General features: G+C 40.1%; 1 protein-coding gene across 3 annotated transcripts in view; it reads right to left on the bottom strand.

Moving 5' to 3' along the window:
* The window catches only part of FBXO42 (F-box protein 42), a 125,665-nt gene extending 115,766 nt beyond the window's left edge, over nt 1–9,899 (bottom strand). Inside the window, exon 1 of one of the 3 annotated variants that reach the window (XM_056795716.1) lies at nt 9,571–9,899. The gene's annotated coding sequence lies outside the window, so the exon portion shown is untranslated. Of the gene's footprint in view, nt 1–9,436 lie in introns of all 3 variants that reach the window. The other 2 variants (XM_056795717.1, XM_056795715.1) reach the window with 2 other exon arrangements.
* Between the last annotated feature and the right edge of the window lie 3,977 nt (nt 9,900–13,876).

The raw sequence follows: 13,876 nt of genomic DNA, 5'->3' as shown, positions 1-13,876 counted from the left end.
AGAGCAAATCTACCTCCAACACCATTCCCCACAACCCACTCCAAGTCCTCTTTCTGGTTTAAGTCTTCACCACCTTGCACTTGAACTATTTCAACAGCTTCTAAAAGCCCAGCTTTCCATCCAGTCTCTCTCCCTCCAATTCTGTCCCACCCCATCCCCAATAGCTGCCCCAAGAATCCCCCTAAATTCAGCTCTGACAGGGTCCATTCCCTAGAACTTCAGTGGCTCTTATCTGTAGGAGAGAATATGGGATTCTCTGCTTGGCACTGAAAACCCTTTATAATCTGGCTTCAACCTGGCTTACCAGGTTCATTTCACAGTTCCTTCACACTCTTCCAACTGGCCCATTTGCAATTTCCCATACATGGCACTCCACCTCCTGTCTTGATACTTGTGCACAGACTGACCAATCCTTCTCAGTATCCTTTGCTGGGGGGTGTATGGGGTGTTCAGGGAGGAGTAATATCTCTGGTATGGAGAGCTTGTCATGCCCTCCTAGGGCAGCTCTCCGGCCTCTGACCCCCACCTGACACCCAGCTCTCACTTGTGGCTCCCAGTAGCTGCTAGCATGCGGCAGTGGCCAAACCCCGGGCAATGGCTTCCACAGGCCAGCTAAAACTTGTGAGGGTAGCCATCTGGTCATGGTGAACCAGGGCTTTGCTCACCCAGTATGTGAAGACTGTTTCAGGGGAACAGGCGGAAGAAACCAACAAGAAGGTTCAACGGCTGAGATGGCGACGCAGCAAAGCACTGTGGAGTGCTTAGGGCCTGTTGGAGCACAAAAGACAACATGGCCATCCAATGCAGCTGGGGAAGTCTCCAGGTGTAACGACTTTTCGTGCCACTGGACCCAGGTTTCCAACGCCAAGAGAGTGGGACTGTCTCTGTGCATCGACTTTTCCACTTAAATCTTCATGCACAAAGACAATCGTCATACTCGGTTACCGAGAGACTACCACCATCCTTTGCTGGATCTCTGTCCAGGTCACACACTCTAATTGGGGATGTCCCTCAGGGCTCTGTCCTGGGCCTTCTTCTCCTATACTATATCATTTGGTGATCTCATCACCTCCCATACATTTAATTATTTTCTCTATTCCAAAAATTCTCAGACATATTCATCCAGTCCTCTTTCATAATCTCTAAACTCAAATCTCCATCTATTATTTATCTCAAATTGTATATCCCATAGACATCTTGTAGTGAACATGTTCCTCAAAACTGAATATGCCTTTCCCCCAAACCTTCCCTTCTTTCTAACATGTCTCTTACTGTCAATGGTGCCACCATCTTCCCAGTTACCTAAACTCACAACCTAGATTCTCAACTTCTCTCTCACCTCCCCAAAGTTTGACCAAAGTTTGTTGCTTTTTACCTTAACAACAACTTCTCTTATATACAGCCCCTTCTCTTCTCTAACGCTGCTCCCATCCTGCTCCACATCTTTATAACATCCTGCCTCGAAAACTGCAATACTCATTGGTCTCTTTGCCTCAAGTCTCTCCTCATTCCAGTTCATTCTCTATTCAGCTGCTTAAAATGATCTTCATAAACACAGGTCTGATCCCTACTTAATAAATGCTAATAGCTTCCTATCACCTCTATGAACAAATAGAAATTCCAGCTTGGCATTTAAAGTTCTTCAGAACCTGATTCCCTCCTACCTTTCCAGTTTTCTTATACCTTTATACATTTAACCCCATGTACTCAATCCAGTAACACTGGCCTCCTTGCTATTCCTTGACCAAGATATTCCATCTCCACACATTTCTGCCAGCTACCTTCAATAGATGCTTTACTACTATTCCTTCCTTAGCCACATTTTCCAGAAATATTGGCATTTCTTTCCAGAAAACATGCTGTTTATAAACTAGGCAAAAATATATATATATTGGGGACAGTTGGGTAGCTCAGTGGATTGAGAGCCAGGCCTAGAGACGGGAAGTCCTAGGTTCAAATATGACCTCAGACACTTCCCAGCTGTGTGACCCTGGGCAAGTCACTTAACCCCCATTGCCTAGCCCTTACCACTTTTCTGCCTTGGAGCCAATACACAGTATTGACTCCAAGACGGAAGGTAAGGGTTTAAAAAAAATATACATATATATATGTGTGTGTGTGTGTGTATATATGTGTGTGTGTGTGTGTGTGTGTGTGTGTGTGTGTGTGTGTGTGTGTGTATGTATTTTTTTCCTAGTTCATATATTAACTAGGTACTGCCTGACCTGGGTACCAAATCTTCACTGAAACACTAAATTTTCCTACCAAAACGATTCAAGAATTCCAAAGAACTAATTGATATTCTAACTTCTAAACTAACCTGATTTCCCTTTTCGACAGGATCAGATGAATGCAATAGACATGGTATTTATGGATTTTAGCTAAGTATTTTTTTAAAGTCTCTCATGTGACTCATAAAAATGAAATGTGGAATAACTGACAATAATCATATGAATTAAGAACTAATAGAATAATCAGACCCCCCCAAAAAAAAAAAACAGTTTAATGAGTCAATGTCAACTTGGAAAGGGATCTTTACCCTTGGCCCTGTGCTATTCAACACTATCACTGACCTATAGGAAAGTACAGACAGAATGTTAACAGAATTTTCAGAAGACACAAAAATGGGAGAAATAGTTAAAGCTCTGATTGTCAAAATAAGAATCAAAAAGATTTTGATAAACTAGAAAGATGGGCCAAATCTAACAAGATTTAAAGTATAGGATTAAGTATAAAATTCTAAATTTAAGTTAAAAAAAATCAGTGGTACAAGACTCAAGTTGGATAGATATAGCTTTAAATAAGCTATATTTACAAAAAAAACAACAAAAGATAGGGGGAGGGGGGCGTAAGTGAACTGCGAGCTCCATAAGAGTTGTAACACAGCAGTCACAATCAACATGGAGTGATATATGGTTGCATAGCCCATGTACAGAGACCCAAAGAGGAAGGAACTATACACTTGGCACCCATTACAGGAAGGCAATGACAAGAGAGAGAGAGAGAATACAGAGAAGAGAATGGGATGTCAAGGAGACCAATGGAAGAGGTCCATGAAGATAAAGGAACTGGGAAGTTTTAACCTGGAGAAAACTCAGAGGGATGTGAAAATCTCAAGTATATGAAGGGTTATCACATGAAAAAGAAATCAATTTGTTCTGTTTGGCTCCAAAAGTAATGAGGGAAGTTGCAAAGAGATGGAATTCCACCTTAATTTAAAAGAAAACTTACTACTTAGGATTATCTAAAAGTTAAATGGGCTATCTCAGAAGAAATGGTTTCCCCATTCCTAGAGCTCTTCTAAGTGAGAATGGATAATATTTGTCAGAGATGATGCAAGAGATTTCTATAATGGAAAAACTCTAAAGTCACTTCTGACTATGATTCTGGAAACATAATGATAATCTGTTTTTAACTGGTCACTATCTGTAGCAAAAGAGTATACAGAACTGGAGTAAGGAATGGGTCACTGAAAAGAGTTGATAAAGCAAAGTTCAAAGGAAAAACAAAAATTAGTAGGCATCACAATAAGCTACACACTTGCTCTCTTAAACTCAGATACAGAAAGAATCTATGTAGAAAGAAGCTATAATCTTCAAGTGAAAACTAAAGAGGCAATCCAACAAGAACACACAATGATCGTAGTACTGTGTTTCTTGGAAAGAAACAGATTACTGACAAAAACTTTAAAATGATATTCAATCAGAGAAATTATTATCCTGCAAATCTAGCAGGTTATTTTTAAAATAAAAATTAAATGTTATTGACAATATCTCAAGATTAATCATTCTCCAGGCTATTTTCCAAGTATTTATTTCAATAGGAAAATTGCTTTGCATATAGCATGAAAAAAAAAATCAAACCCTCAAAAGCTAGAGTTAATTAAGATCAAGAAGGAAATACAAAAATTTAGACTATAATGCTACACTGAGTTTCTTAACACATTTTTAAATGAAAACATGCAAAATACTATACACTCAAAGAATGCATTCTTCTTTAAATCTAAAAAAATTGCATACTTTTATAGAAATTAGAATTGTCAATTCTTTTTATGACTAGACAAAGTTAGCAGATGAATTAATATTTCATCTAAACTCCAGAAAAGTAAAAAATCTTACGAATGGTTTGTTTTTCAAAAATAATGGTTAATTTCAAGTTTCTCACTAAAAAAAGCTCTAAAGCTTCTTAAACTAGATGATAAAGACAATCATCCACCTCTAAAGCAGAACAGAGTGGCACAAAATGAAAAGAAATGTAGGAGAAAAAAAATTTTCACTAATGAAGCTCCAGAAGAAATTTAATTCAGGGGAAATTTTTAAATTAAATCAAATTTGACAGCTTTCCATTAAGCGTATGAGTCATAAAATGCAAAATCAAAGCTATGGGGCACCAATAACATAAATTTTACAAGACATGGAGGAATGTCACAAGAAATTATTTAAAAATAGGTTGAAATGTGAGCTAATACTAAGCAATTTTAAAGTATGACTATGGTCTGCAATTCACTTCCCTCTACACGTAGTTATAGACTGTCACTTTTTTTTTTTTAAGAAAATTGTCCTTTCTCAATCAAGAACAATACCACACCAAACCCTAAAAAAAGTATTCACTGTTAGGTTATAAATTCTGAGTGCTTAATGAACATATTACTTTACTTAACTCTAAAATGCATAAAGTATCTTTGTAAATAAATATCTGTTCTGCAACTGATATCACAGAAGGCTAAAGTCAATTAAGCAGCTACTTAATAAGCTGGAAACTTTTCACTCAGCTATTTAAGTTCAAAAGTTCTTTCTTAGCACAAAAGAATCTTTGACCATATTATAGAAATATATTTCTACTCTCTATTACACATCGAGAAGAGACTTTAGATAAAGACACATACTTAATATTTCTAATTGAAGAAGAACTACATTCCACTCTTTAATAAATGTGATCAAATCCAGAACTATTCGGAGGGACATATGAGAAAGAACTCTATCCACATCTAGAGGAAGAACTGTGGGAAAAGAAACACAGAAGAAAAACAACTGCTTGATCACATGGGTAGATGGGGCTATGACTGGGGAAGTAGACTCTAAAAGATCATGATCCTAGTGCAAACATAACAATATGGAAATAGGTTTTGATCAAGGACACATGTAAAACCCAGTGAAATTGAGGGTCAGATGGGGGGGTAGGGGGGGCATGAATCTTGTAACCATGGGGAAAAAATTCTAAATCATCTAATTAAATAAAAATTTCAATAAATAAATGAACGTGATCAAATAAACATACATGATCAGCTTCTTGTTCTGGATTACTACTTCAAGTCATTTTTATCCTAAGGATACCATTCAATCCTCGGTAATCCAAGACATGTTAACAATTGTAATGTTTGTGTTTGCTGGCTTTGTATAAGACTCACTCTTAGAAACATTCTAAGACTCCCTTGTACTTTGAGAGGCTAAAAGTCTTAAGTTAAGAAAGGTCACAACAATGAGTGAATATAATAAGAGAAAAGAAATCCTATGATATAATCCCAAAGGGCAAGACAATGTTAACTTCTTTTATTCTTAAAGAAATTATATACCCCCTGAAAAATCGATATTTCCACTAAGAACTTAAATATTTACTGCCTGCAAACTGACCCCTAAATCTGCATTTAGGGTAAGACTACAAATTAACTCAATTTATAAAGCACTTTTATAATTGTTGACTGATTTAAAATAGGGACAAAATTGCAAAAATCTACACATCATGGTCTGGGGGCAAGAATACTAGACTTAAAGTCTGAAGATCTGAGTTCTACTCCCCATTCTGCCTGTATGACCTGGGACAAATCATTTAACCTGTTAAAACACAGATGAATTTTCTTGTTCATTAAATGAAGATTGGAAGATTGGCTCCAATAGTCTCTATAGTCTCTCCTAGCTCTTAAGTGTAATGTCTTTGGAACCTCAAAATTTTTGGTACAGACTTGTGTATTCATCCCTTGTAGAGAACTGCCAGTATAGGAGACTTTCTGCCTATTCTACAAATAAGACCCTCCATCTCTCAGTTCTGGGTATTTTCATATCCAATGTCTGGAATGTTCTCCCCTCCTCACTGACTTCCTTTAGACCCAACTAAAATCCCACCATCTCCAGGAAGCCTTCCTCAAACCTTGTAATTCCTTTTTATAGAAAATTTTTATTTAATTAATTTAGAATGTTTTTCCATGGCTACATGATTCATGTACTTTTCCTCCCCCCCCCCATAGCCGACGTACAATTCCACTGGATTTTACATGTGTCATTGATCAAGACTTATTTCCATATTATTGATAACTGCACTAGCTAGAGTAATCATTTGGAAATATATAACCATATCCCCATCAACCCATGTGATCAAGCAGTTGTTTTTCTTCTGTGTTTCTGCTCCCACAGTTCTTCCTCTGAATTTCTCATAAGTCCCTCAGAATTGTCCTGGATCATTACATTGCTGCTAGTAGAAAGAAGTTCATTACATTCGATTGTACCAGTGTATCAATCTCTGTGTATAAGGTTCTCCTGGTTCTGCTCCTTTCACTAAACCCTTGTAATTCCAATACTTTCCCTCTGAATTATTTCCTATTTAACCTGTGCTATGCATAGCTTGCTTTGTACATCTTTATTTGTACACCGTCTTCCCCATCAGACTGTAAATTCCTTGAAGACAAGAGCTGACTTTTGCCTTTTTTGTATCCCAACATCTTAATAGAGTGCCTGGCACATAATAGGTTTGTTTATGTTTTTTAACTCTTACCTTCTCTCTTAGAATCAATGCTAAGAAGTAGTTCCAAAGCCGAAGAGTGGTAAGTGCTAGGCAATTAAGCAATTGCCTGGGGTCACACAACTAGTAAATGTCAGATCATATCTGAACCCAGAACCTCTGAACTCCAGGCCTGGCACTCTATCCATTGAGATACCTAGTTATCCTTACATAATAGGCTCTTAATAAATACTTATTAAATGAACTGAATGAAAAGATACAGATCAGCTATTCATCTATAACTTAAAAGGGTCTCAGAAAGCAATCTTCTGCGTTAAAAGTCTGGCCCTTGATCATACAACTAAAATATATCAGAATCTTCCAGCCTCCCCAGGCCAGACCTGCCATTGCATCTGCTGCTTCAAAAAGCTCATCAAATCCACAGGCTCTGTCAGCATTCTCCTTTCTTTTACCCTGGGTTATGGACTACAAACTGAGCTGTACGGAAACAATGCCTTTTGTTCTATATAAACAAAGATTTTACCTTCTAATAGAAATAACAAATAGAGAAGACCCCTTAAAATAAATTTTCCTGCTTATTTTCTTTTCCTGACTTGGAGTCTGGGAAACATTTCCTCCCAAAACCAGAATGCTAAAGAAGGAATGAAACTATGGATGACATGAAGTTGCACCAGAACCTGATATTTCAGCACAACAATGCAATATTCTCAGCAAGTCAGCATAATGTTAAAACAACCACATTGGTGTGTTTTGCTGCATTCAGGTATTCTCGTAGCAATAGCAAACAACAATAAACCCCTAAGAATCTCTAATCTCTATGGGAAAGACTTCAGCTTTTGAAAGAAATAAAGAAATAAACAGAGTTGCAAATATCCTGATGTTAAATGGTATTCAACCCAAAACTTCATTTTGACAATCAAAAATATGATGAAATAAACAATAAATTCATCTATTAATATAAATTATTATATAACGGTCTTATAATAAAGCTATACTTTAAATAGAAAATAAAGTATAAAATGATACAATATATAAGATCCAGAAATTTAATCAGTTTATATAAATGACTATACCAAAGTTAAGAATTTAACACAGAAGTCACCAGTGCTAAATAGAAACCTGCACTGTCAGATTTTTCAATGTTAATTCTAAATAATCTATATTTTTCAAATAATCTTTTGCCCCTTTTAATAAATGATTTTCTCATTCTTGGAAAACTTACAATCTAACTTTATTTAAATTATTTAGAGGAGGCTCAATATTCAGTACTAACATTTTAACTAACATTTTCCCACAGCATAATTCCAGCTCAAAGCACCACTTTCAAGTTAAATGTCAGATAAAAACTCCAGAATCAATGGGGGGGGGGGGGGGTGGGGGGAAAACAGTATAAAAACATAACACAATATTGCTACAAAAATAAGTGAAAACTATCCTGACACACTCTTAAGTTTATCTCCAACTGCAGGGGCCAGTATTTTACAAGGGAAAAGTTAAATCCAAACACCATCCCAATTAAAGAAAATCCCCAAACATCAAGTAAATCTAAAGACTTAGCAGACAAAGCAAGGGGTTAATCCTTGAACAGCATCAAAGGACACTCACAAATGTGAACTTCAGTTAAAACACAAGATCTCAACATTCCTAGAGACAAGAACTAGCAAGACCTTTCAACTGTTATTTCTTTATTTCCCTAATTAGTTGACACCACCTCACAGAAACAAGCTTTCCATCACCCAAGCCCTTTTCCTTTCTTCAACCAAGGAGAGCTCTAGCTCCCATCGCTTTCAAATAAGAACAATACTTTGAAGGGGCTAACTAAAAAGGTTCCTAGGATCGTAGGTTTAGAGCTGGGGGACTTCAGAGGTCAAAAGTCTTTTAAAGAGCTTTCAGAATCTTTCGAACCCTTTTGGAGTGGTAGCCCTTCGTCCTAGAGCCAACGGGATATGGGAAAAATCAGGGATATCAAAGTCAGGGGTGGCCTTCATCCTCTTGGGCATAGCTGGTGATACTGTGTCCCGGTGCTGGCTAGCCATTTTTTTCTTTCTCTGACTGCATTCCCTCTTTTCCTTCATTCATTTTGTCCAGAAATTTGGGAGGGAGAGGGAAGAGAATGATCCCTGATACCGAAGAGTCGTCCCCATAAGACAGACATTTACACCTTTAGAAGGAGAAGCCAAAGGAGGGGGGTTGTAGGCAAGACATCTTCAAAAAGGAAAGGGAGGGGCTGGGCTTAGAGAGCCTCAACACCTTTGAAGGGGAGGGACACTAATGTGAGAATACAGGGGTGCTACCGCCTTCAGAAGGAAGGCTAGAGACACGGGGCGGGGGGGGGGGGGAGGGGTCAGTTAAGACCATCAAGGGGAGGCAGGAAAGGATTTGTGCCTTCAAAGAGGACACTAGGAAGGAGTGGGTAGGGGGACTGTACCTAGCGAAGGCTAGGAAGAAGGTTTGCACCCTCAGAAGAGGGGCTGGGAAGGGGTTTGCACTTTCAAAGGAGAAACTTGAGAAAAGAAAGAGACATTGCGTCCTCAAAGGGGAGAGTCTGGAGGAAGGTGCACCTTGAGAGGGAAGCCTCCAAGGGGAGGCTAAGGAGGTTGAGCAGAGGGGCTCCCAACCCCGAAAGAGAGTCCAGGGAGATGGGCCGCACCCCAAGAGGGAGACTGGCAGGGGATGGGAGCGTGCGAGCCCAGGAGCCCCATACCTCGGGGGAGACTGGGCAGGGTCTCCCCACTAGGAGGTGGGGGGAGGGTCCACTAGCCCGAGATTCGCTCTGCTCTCGCCAGCCGAACGGGCCCCAGGGTGCTGGCGAGTCCCCCGCTCGGGGAGCGGCCTCACCTGGCCCGGCCACCGCCCGCTCTTGCCTTCGCTCCGCGGCCGCGGCCGCGCGGATGGACGGACGGACGGACCGACGGACCGACGGACCCGGGGAGGGCAGGAGGGGAGGAGGGCGCCGCGCTGCTCCGCGCCTCGGGCCAGGCCGCTCCCGCTGTCCCCTCCTCACGGCCACCGGATTCCCGAGCTCCCCGTAGCCGCCATCTTCCTCCGCTCAACGCCGCTACTGCCGCCGCCGCTGCCACCAGTTTCGCCACCGCCGCCGCCGCTCCGGCCCGGGGAAGACAGCGAGACTGCGCATGCGTCACGGGCCGCCCGGGGAAGGCCGGACTGGCACGGCGCAGCGCGCGCACGCACGCACGCACGGACATACGTACGGAGACACGAGGTCCAAGTTAGACTGCCTCGCGTGGAGAGGCGGGGCTCCAAAAGAGGAGCCATGTGGAGAAGGGAATAGAGAGGGAGGGTGAGGTCAAGAGGAAGGAAAGAGGGGCCTGAGACCTTCTTCCCGTCGTCCCTTGCTTATGTTATTGTTCTTTATTTAGGAAGAAGAGTGACTCTCCGGAGGAATAGAGAGAAGAGCTAGCCCGGGAAATCCGAAAAATCCCTAACTCCTTTGTGGTTCTGTTTACTCAGCTGCAAAACAATGAGTGAGACGTCTCCAGATGACCTTAAGGCCTCGTCCACCTCTAGAGTTAGAAGCCTAAGAAATAAGTTGCCTTGTGGGTATATTCCAGACCCTGAAATGGGAACACCTGAGGCATTGACCTTCATGCCTGTTCATAACAACATACACCAACCACACTGCCTTCCAATTAATAATGATAGCCATTATTCACATGGAATAGTAATAATAGCTAACATTTATATGACCCTTATCATGTGGCAGTCACTGTGCTAAGCACTTTGCAGTTATTATCCCAGTTAATAACAATGATAATAGCAAACATTTATATGACACAGCATGGACCAAGCTTTATATTTATATATATATTTTTTAAACCCTTCCCTTCCCTTTTGGAGTCAATACTGTGTATTGGCTCCAAGGCAGAAAAGTGGTAAGGGCTAGGCAATGGGGGTCAAGTGACTTGCCCAGGGTCACACAGCTGGGAAGTGTCTGAGGTCATATTGGAACCCAGGACCTCCCATCTCTAGGCCTGACTCTCAATCCACTGAGCTACCCAGCTGCCCCCTTTATATTTATATTTATTGTCCCATTTGATTTCCACAACAACCCTAGGAAGAAGGTGCTGTTATCCCCCTTTTTCAGATGAAGAAACTGAGGGAGGCAGAGGTTAAATGACTTGCTAACTAGTGTCTGAAGCAGGATATGGACTCGGGTCTTCATGACTCTAGGCCCTGTGCTCAATTCATTTGCACCCATGAGCTGCCCACCAATAATGAGCCTTTTAAGGCACAGAACAAGGCTTCCAGATGATGCCTTTTCTGATCCTCCCCTTCAACTGCTAGTGCCCTCCCTCCCAAACTGCCTTCTATTTAACTACTTTGTATCTATTTTAATTATTCCTTTTATATTTATACACTGTATATATTTATAAACTCCTTAAGAGTAGAAATTGTTTCGATCTTTATATTTGTCCCTGGCACTTAACTGGGTTCTAGGAATCTGCTGGATTCTTAATAAATACTTCCAGACTGAATGATTAAGCATAGGAATGGAGTAGTTAGTTGGCTCAGTGGATAAAACCCTGGAGAAAGGAGGACCTGGATTCAAATTTAGCCTCAAACATTTCCTACCTGTGTGACCCTGGGCAAATCATTTAACCCCAATTACCTAACCCTTAACCCTCCTCTGCATTGAAATGGATACTTAGTATAGATTCTAAGACAAGATGAAAGTTAAACAAACAAATCAGGACAGTTGATTTACAGTTGGGAGTCCAAACCCTTCATTTTATAGAAAAGGAAACAGAAGCAGGTAGATGGGCCTACCCAGGGTCAGAAGGTAGCAAGTGTCTGTGGATAGATTTTAACTTAGATCTTCCTGATTGCAAGCCCAATATTCTATATCTTACTTAGCTGCCTCTAAGCTCCACTATCTTCAGAGCAATCACAAAAATAGTAAATGTCTGAACCAGGATACAAACCCAGAACTACTGACTTTAGTATACTCTCTAAGTATGGCATGACATAGAAGAAAGAGTGCAACCTGAGAGTCAGAAAGATCTGGGTCTAATCATGTCACTTAATAATTTCAAAGGCTCTCTATTGCATCCAGATTGAAATATAAATTTTTCTTTTTCACATTTAAAGCTTTTCACAATTATCAAACCCACATTTGCAACCTCATTATACATTATTCCCCTTTTTGAACTGTATAGTCTTGTCAAACTGGCCTTCTTGCTGTCCCTCACACAAGGTCCTCTGTATCTCATCTCTGTGCCTAGCATACCCTCTCTCTTCCCTTCCTCCTCTAAGAATCCCTTGTGATATCTTCTTTGTGAAACCTTACCTGATTTCCTTCTCATGCTCTCCACCAAAAAATTACTTTATATTTGTATATTCTTTTATATGTAGGTATTATCTTTCCCTTTAGAATGTAAGCACCTTAATGGTAGAGACTCTTTTTTTCATCTTTGAATCCCTAGTGTCTGGAATAGTGTCTGACAAATACCAGGGGATTAATAAATGATTACTGATAGGTTGCTAATTATATCCCAACCCTTTCTCAAACACTTACTAGTTATGTGACCCTAGGCAAGTAACTTTATCTCTCTCAGCCTCAGTTTTCTCCTCTATAAAACAGGTTTAACAACTCCTCACAAAACTGTTGCAGGATCAAACTTTCAAGCTCTCTCTGTCCCTCTCTCTGTGTGTGTCTCTCTTTCCTAGAAGGAATCTCAAAAAATCAGGAATAGTGCTAAAAGGAATAATAAAGTGGAGGAATTCCGTGGAGACTGGAACGACCTCCAGGAAGTGATGCAGAGCGAAAGAAGCAGAACCAGGAAAACATTGTACACAGAGACTGATACACTGTGGTTCAATCATACGTAATGGACTTCTCCATTAGTGTCAATGCAAGGTCCCTGTACAATCCGCAGGGATCTATGAGAAAAAAAACACTATCGACAAGCAGAGGACAAACTGTGGGAATAAAAACACTGAGGAAAAGCAACTGCTTGACTACAGGGGTTGAGGGGATATGATTGAGGAGAGACTCTAAATCAGCGGTTCTCAACCCTCAATTTGTAGCAATGAGAATACATAATGCATATCAGGTATTTACATTCCGAATCATAACTGTAGCAAAATTACAGTTTTGAAGTAGCCACCAAAGTAATTTTTTGGTTTGGGGTCACTGCAACATGAGGAACTGTATTGTGGGGTCATGGCATTAGAAAGGTTGAGAACCACTGCTCTAAATGAACACCCTAATGCAAATACCAACAACATGGAAATGAGTTCGAATCAAGGACACATGTGATACCCAGTGGAATCGCGTGTCGACTATGGGAGGGGTGGTGGGAGGGGGGAGGAAAAGAAAATGATCTTTGTTTCCAAAAAATAATGTTTGAAAATGACCAAATAAAATTTAAAAAATTAAAAAATTAAAAAATCAGGAATATTCTCAAAATTGAATTTATTATGTATTTAACATATATAAAATATGATATTACATACTTTTAAAGAGTTCTCTGTAACAGATTCACAATTTCATATGTAACAGATTCACAATTTCATATATATAATCCTCTCTGATCTACTATATATATAGCTGTTCATTCATTCACTCATGTCTAACTCTTTGTGACTCCATAGCCCACCAGGTCCTTCAATCCTCTCATTTTCTTGTTTCTATGACACTATCTATCCATCTCATCCTCTGCCATCCCAACCTCCTTTTGCATTCAATCTTTCCCAACATCAATCTTTTCCAAATGAATCTTGTCTTCTCATGATGTGACTAAAGTTTTTAAGTTTCTGCATCAGTATTTGTCCTTCCAATGAATTATTTGAATTCATTTCAAAGTATTGACTGATCTGATCCTTACTGTTTGTTCAAGGGACTAGTCTTCTCCAGTACCATAATTCAAAAGCATTCATTCTGCGGCACTCAACTTCCCATGGAGTACAACTCTCATAGTCATATATTACTACTGGAAATGACATGGACATTGTACCCCCAGAAACTCAAGCAAACTATTATCAGGGAAACTCCCTTGCTCCCTTACATCCTCATAACTCTGACCCTAAAAACATCCAATGACCCCTGTAGGGTTCTGAGATGTTCGTCCTCCTTTGATTGTCCTCTAGATTTGAGATGGACAGAGATGCACCTCCAGGCTAC

This window comes from Monodelphis domestica, chromosome 4 (assembly GCF_027887165.1).
Source record: "Monodelphis domestica isolate mMonDom1 chromosome 4, mMonDom1.pri, whole genome shotgun sequence".
Classification (NCBI taxonomy): Eukaryota; Metazoa; Chordata; class Mammalia; order Didelphimorphia; family Didelphidae; genus Monodelphis; species Monodelphis domestica.
This window is presented reverse-complemented; position numbering and strand designations above follow the sequence as displayed.